The following is a 7,715-nucleotide window of genomic DNA, read 5'->3' on the forward strand; positions in this document are numbered from 1 at the left end:
TTTTTTAGACAAAGTCGATCTAAGCAAGCCCCAAAACCAGGCAACTTAGGGCCTCGTTGAGAAGGGAGTAAGAAAGTGACAGCTAGTGCTAGGAGAGAAAGGAGTGCCAAGTCTAATTCAAGTTCTCAACAAAGTATATAACCACAAGGTAGTGAACAAGGTGTGCAACCAAGTGTTCAACAAGCCACTCAACAAGATGTAGAACCAACTGGTCCACAAGGCAGTGAACAAGCTGTGCAACCAAGTGCTCAACAAGCCACTCAACAAGGTGTAAAAGCAACTGGTCCACAAGTTACATCCCACCATGAAATTGAACCAATTTATCAAGTGCCAACAGTACAAGAAGAAGGTCAACCAAGTGGTACCCAAAAATCCAAAAAAAACAACAAAGGAGAAGCAGGTGAAAAAAAGGATATTACTAAGAAAGGAAAACATCTTGTCCCTGAGCATTTGAAGGTGAAGAATATTCCAGCAGGTAAAATCCTTGGGCTACCAGAGGATGGAGGAAAATTTCTATTTGGATACAAAGACTCATGGGCCAAAGACATATACGAAACCGAGGTAATAATAATCGTATCCTATTTGTTCTATCGTAATAGTTGTCTTAAGAGTTTTTGTATTTACTTTAAACATTTTTCGTGTGTTTAATAGTATCATCAAGATGCGGTACGTATACTCAAACCCACCTCTGCACCAACAAAAATGCTTGATTGTCCTTTATCCGGTGAATGTGAAAGGTTCAAGACTATTATAGCCAACTCGGGGTTAGCTGCTGCTGCCGAGAATTCATATTTGGAACATGATCGTGTGGATATATCTGCATTTGTGGAGAAATTGTATCCTGAGACCGACACCTATCATATGCCGTTTGGGGAGATGGCGATTACCCCTGATGATGTTCTGCAGATTCTTAACCTCCCTGACCAAGGCACAACTGTGAGGTTTAACTACATAAAGCAATTATCTTGGAAACAACTTTATGCTCTAACTAGAAAGTGCTTAGGTTGGGATGAAGAAACATCAAGAGCAGAGTTCATGAGGCATGCAAGTTACAGAACTAGACAGATCAACATTAGTGTTTTGATGGATATGTACCGAGGCACCTTGGATAAAGAAAAGAAAGGAACGTTAACCCTTGATCAAGTGAACCACGCTTCCACTACATATCTCCTTTGTGTATTGGGATGTGTCATTTTCCCCAATACTTCTGGCAACCGGATCGACGCCAACCTTATACAACTTTTGGATCCTCTCCATCAAGTCGGTGACTATTCTTGGGGAACGACATGCCTAGCATTCTTGATGGAAGAGTTGAGAAAGGCGTCGAGGCGAGGAACTAGCCAAGTTGCCGGGAACGTGGCTCTATTGCAGGTTGTTTTTTTTATATCTGTCAGTCCATCTATAGTAGTTATTCGGTAGACAGTATATATGATGCATATTCTAAACTCTAAATGATGCATATTCGGTAGCAAAAACATATTTTTAGCTTCTGAATATAGTTTATTCGGAAATAAATAACTTAGTTTTATTTCCGAATATTTATAATCGTGACTCAATGTTCAGATTTTATTACCGAATATATAGGCCAAAGGAGTTGAGTTTACTGAACTCTAAATGATGCATTTTCAGTAGGAATATGCATATTTTTTGTTACCGAATATAGTTTATTCGGAAACAAATAACTTAGTTTTATTTTCGAATATTTATAATCGTGACTTAATTTTCATATTTTATTACCGAATATATAGGCCAAAGAGGTTGAGTTTACTGAACTCTAAATGATGCATATTCGGTAGGAATATGCATATTTTTTGTTACCGAATATAGTTTATTCAGAAACAAATAACTTAGTTTTATTTCCGATTATTTATAATCGTGACTTAATATTCAGATTTTATTACCGATTATATAGGCCAAAGAAGTTGAGTTTAGTGAACTCTAAATGACGCATATTCGGTAGGAATATGCATATTTTTTGTTACCGAATATAGTTTATTCAGAAACAAATAACTTAGTTTTATTTCCGATTATTTATAGTCGTGACTTAATGTTCAGATTTTATTACCGAATATATAGGCCAAAGAAGTTGAGTTTACTGAACTCTAAATGATTCATATTCGGCAGGAATATGCATATTTTTTGTTACCGAATATAATTTATTCGGGAAAAAATAACTTAGTTTTATGTCCGATTATTTATAATCGTGACTTAATGTTCAGATTTTATTACCGAATATATAGACCAAAGAACTTGAGTTTACTGAACTCCAAATGATTTATATTCGGTGATTTCTACATATAGTTATCCTCCGAATATGTTGTATTTGTTGATCACTTATTTCCGAATATGTGTATTCGGTTTCAATTTATGTACTTTTACTTCCGAATGTTTAGAATCGATTTCCTAATAGTTGTTTTCTTATCTATAAAGGCATGGATCTATGACCACTTCCCCATCCTGAACTTGGCCGGAGAGAACCCGGAGTGGCACCAAGGTAATCCTAGAGGAACAAAATATATCTTCCAAGACAACCGTTTTCATTCAAAAGAGCAGCAGTTGGTTCGCATGAGGGAGATTTTGGACCAAATGAAAGCCTCGGACGTATGCTTTGATCAATACAAGGAAGATCGAGCTAAAGGGCATATAAGTGTTCGGTCGGACTTGCCTTTATTTTGGACCGTTGTGGCACCCCACAGGATATGTGATGTACAACCCCTCTAGGGTGATGTGACAAGTCGGGTATATACAACATCAACCAATGGATGAAATGAAGGATTACTACAAATTGGAGTTGGAAAAATGCTCTTCTAGTGGTGACAATCTCACGGTAGTTCACTCAGGCCCACCTACTGTTCTTGATAACTGGGATAAGAGGTCTGCGTTCATTATCAACACTGGTAGACCTGTCAACCCGAGGTGATGAAACTTCTCCAGGCTATATGAGTTGGTATAGGAACATATCCCATCCTTTGGTTATCCGTGAAGTTAAATCAAAGACTACTTCGGCGGGGTCTAGTTATAATTGTATCATTAAAGACAAACCAAATGGTTATGATAGACTGGTGCGTATTCTTAAAACATTTTTCATTTTATATCATGGCTATAAATCTTAGGTAATATCCCATAACCATGTTATGTCATTATGTATAAAAACAGGTGAATAGGTTCAAGTGTGCTTCCAAAATGTTAACTGCATGCATGAGGAGCGGAGATCCCGTGCCACTTGAGAAGATAAAAGAGGCTAGATACCTAGTGGATAATATGGATAATGAAGATTATGAAGTTCAGTTTGGGGCGAAAAAAGGCACGAAGAAGAATCCGCCCAATAAGGTAGTATCAAAGACGGGTAAAAGAAGTCGAGCTTCATCGAGCGCTGGAGGTGCTCCAAATGAAGGTGCTCCAACTGAAGGTGCTTTATCTCGTGGTCGTGCAGGACTTGGAGGTAGTCACGGTCGTAAAGTCCAGAAGTCTAGATAAATGACAATGAATTGTGTTGTGTTGGATTATGTCGTTTCATAGTATTTATAGTTTATGTTGGATTATGTAGTTTTTAAGGTTTGGATCGGATTTTAAGTTCATAAATCACGTTATGGTTTGTGAATGGTAGTTTCATGGAGTATGAATGGTGTATGAATCCGACACTCATTTGCAAGTTGCTCAAATATAACATTATGGCAGTTCATATTCGGAGGTTTGGGACACTTGTTTCTCTTCCGATTATGGCAAGTTTCAAATTTGAAGATTTTCAAGTTTTTCAAAATTCTGAATTTTGGGCCACTATATATTCGGAAGACAAAAATTTGTATGATTACCGAATACAGTAGTTAACCATTTCGAAATTTCAAAGCTGATGGTCGTGCCAAAATGCCAAAACCTCAGCATTATTGCTGGTTTGTATTTTTTGGCCACTCCATATTCGGAGGTTTGGGACACTTGTTTCTCTTCCGATTATGGCAAGTTTCAAATTTGAAGATTTTCAAGTTTTTCAAAATTCTGAATTTTGGGCCACTATATATTCGGAAGACAAAAATTTGTATGATTAGCGAATATTGTAGTTAACCATTTCGAAATTTGAAAGCTGATGGTCGTGCCAAATTGCCAAAACCTCAGCATTATGGCTGGTTTGTATTTTTTGGCCACTCCATATTCGGAGATTTGGGACACTTGTTTCTCTTCCGATTATGGCAAGTTTCAAATTTGAAGATTTTCAAGTTTTTCAAAATTCTGAATTTTGGGCCACTATATGTTCGAAAAAATTTGTAATCGGCGGATAATGGTTACACTATACTTCTGAATATGAAAAATCTAATGTGTTGATGAGTCACAGGCTGCGTACACTCGGGTTACACCTTGCTCACAAATCATTTCAAACTGAGTGTCACCCACATGATTGTTTTGAACTACAACGCACATGTTATCTTTTGCCTTGTTCATAATCCCATCATTTGCCTCCTCCTTACTTCCAAATGACTACACGCGCATATAACAAAACAAATATCATAAGTATAAGCATTTAACATACATATTTCAATAAATAAATAAATAATAGTAATGAACAAACCAAGTCATTTGCACAGCGTAGAGAAGTATCGGGCCTCAAATAGAAATCATCAACAACCGCTACAACGGCCTGCAAAATGAAGCAACATGTTTTAGTATAATAATCGGAAGGCATTCAGTAAGTTTTCCAACTGATTGTCAAATAATCGGTTGAATACTGTGTGCCCTCAACTACTGAATTCAGTAGAAATAGTTACACAGTCTCCTGAGTACAAAAAAAATACATAGTCGGAAGATTAAAATATGGTAAAACTTCTGAATACAAAAAATCGGAAGATAAAGTAATTAATATTCCTCCGTTTTTCAAAAAACAAAAATTTTTACAAGTTCGCGAAAATCTTATTTTGGGGCCATTTGGTAGACAATGTACTCTACATAACTGCCGAATGCAGATATTTTTTCAAAAAAGAATTTCAATTTTTACAAGTTTGGGAAAATTTTATTTTGGGGCTATTCGGTAGAAAATATACTCAAAAAAACTTCCGAATGTAGATATTTTGGGAAATCAATTTGGGGTTTTCGCATATTTTGGGGACATTCGGTAGAAAATATACTCTATATATCAACCGAATGTATATATTTGGTACTCAGTACGTTGTATTCGGTAGATATGTAGATACATTATCTATCGATTATGGATAGTTCATGGCATTCAATGCATGCATTAATCGGGTTTTCTTGTTTACAAACACATACAAACACATTCAAAGTGGGTATTTGAGTTTCTTAACACAATACCTGTATGTTTGATGCATCATTAGTTTCTATCTCGGGTGATTCTCCGTTTTCTTCCATGAAAGCGTCGTCTAAGGTTTCCTATCCACAAAACTTTGGATCATTCAACATATACCCCAAATCGTCTTCTCTAAATGGTCGCGAAGCTTTAACATTATGTTCTTCACGATGATTCTCAGATTCTTCTTCGTATCCATCCATTTTTGTTGATTATTAAAAAAAAAGGGTTTTCCCTTTTTTTTCTTCTTCTTCTTCTTTGTAACTCAAAAATGACAACAAATGAAAACAATGGAACAAATTGCATCCAAATACTACACTGACCACAATCCGAAGAAATATTATTATGTTATCTACCGAATGCATTCGGTAGATAAAAAACTTACAATATCTACCGAATATGTAAGGGCAATTTTGTCATTACGATTTACGCGAGATAAGGGCTGACTTCAATTTACGTTTGGGTGACCCTATTTTGTTTTATTGTTGGCCCCTAATTCCTTTTGAGTGGCCCCTAAAAACACGAGGTTAAAAATGGATCAAAATTTTTAAAAGCTTAACATCCTTCGAAATGTATACCGAATTTTTATCAAATTTATATATTTAAAAATCTATTTGAGTTATCTACGTAACCGGTATAAATAAGAATATTAATTTTTTATTTAAAGCTTCACTATTTTCAAATCTCCCATTATTGAGTTAAATTTAAGCATATGCATCCCACATATGCTGTGACTAGTACGATTTTTTGGGGACCATGTTTTTTTTCTGGGGGACCATGGTTTTATTTTGGGTAAAGACATTAGAAGTAAATCTAGGTCACCCCTTATCTGGATATTTATATTAATACCTAAATTACCTTCCTGATTAATTTTGGGTGATGATTAGTTAGTGTTAATAATAATTAGTGTAGTGATTAGTGAGATGATTAAGTTAAAGATAATTAGTGAGATTAAAAAATCAGATGGTTTTTTTTTAAAGAAGTAGAATTATTGAGAGAGTAAAGTTAGAGAAGATGAAGAAGGAAAACATGAAAAACAATGGATTTTACCAACCACAACCGGAGGAAGGGTATTTGGGTACCCAGGTGTGCTTCAAACTTAGATAATGTTGGTTGAATTGCTCCAAACTTTCAAAAAAATGAAAATTTTTATGTAGATTTGGGTCAGTTCGGTTACCATATGTCAAGAACGTGTAACCGGACGCACCTGAAAGTGTAGTTCGGTTACGTTTTCCAAACACGCAGGTTACCGAACTCGCTCGTTAATGGAGGTTTTGGTCGTACAGTGTAATGTTCGGTTACCTAGGATAAAATAGTAGGTAACCGAACTTTGAACTTAACAATTTATTTGGGTACATATTGTGTGTTCGGTTAGTTCGCAAACTTCAACGCAACCAAGTTCCCAACCGAACTGCAGGTTAAAAGTAACCTAGTGTTAGAAGTTAGGTTGGTTCGCAAACTTCAACATATTTTACGAATCAACCGAACCGGGATTATATATGCATATATGCAATTAGGCAAACGTTCGGTTACTACGAAATTTATTTCTTGGCGAATTAGGTAGAGTTCGGTTACGAAGTTTCAAAGGTAGAGTTCGGTTACAAAGAAAACTTAACATTTTTGCGAACGAACCGAACTTGTGGACTTCTCATTATTTTCGTAAACTAAAGTTCGGTGATATCCTTATTTTGCGAAGGAACCGAACTTATGGACTTCTGTTGTTCTAATACAAGGAGTTCAGTTAAAAGTATTTTTTGCGAATCAACCGAACTCTATTGGCTAAGTTCGGTTACTTTGTAGTTTTAAATTTTTTTGCGAAAAAAACGAATTATATTGGCTAAGTTCGGTTATTTTGGAACTCAAGATAGTGGCCACAACAACACAGTTCGGTTAGACTGGATTTGTTTTTTTCGGTTCTAAGGGTGGAGTTCGGTTACTTTGTAGTTTTAAAATTTTTTGCGAAACAACCTAACAAAGAGTTCGGTGACTTAGTTTTAAATCCAATAGAACCGAATTGTTCTTCGTGTTCTTCATTTTCAAGAAGTTCGGTTAGTAAACTAGGGTTTTTTGGAAAATCGGCCTAACCGAACATGGCTCTGTAACTCCTACTAAAACCCTATTTTGATGATTTCTATTCGATTGAAGCAATCAAAATCAAATTAAAGTGAAGGGTTTGTTGGAAAATACCTCCGGAGTGGTCCCATGGCAGAATCAGGCTGCGGCTGGCGTCTTTTATACTCGATAAAATTATCATGTAACAGAACTTAATTGTGATTGCATTGATGTTGTTGCATTTCTTAAATAGGCGGTGGTGGTGGTGGTGGGAGGAGGTGGTGGTGGTAATCGGCGGTGGTGGACGGTGGTGGTGGTAATCGGTGGTTGGTGGTGGTGATAATCGGAGGTGGTGGTGGTGGTGGTGGGC

This window comes from Papaver somniferum, chromosome 5, assembly GCF_003573695.1.
Source record: "Papaver somniferum cultivar HN1 chromosome 5, ASM357369v1, whole genome shotgun sequence".
Classification (NCBI taxonomy): Eukaryota; Viridiplantae; Streptophyta; class Magnoliopsida; order Ranunculales; family Papaveraceae; genus Papaver; species Papaver somniferum.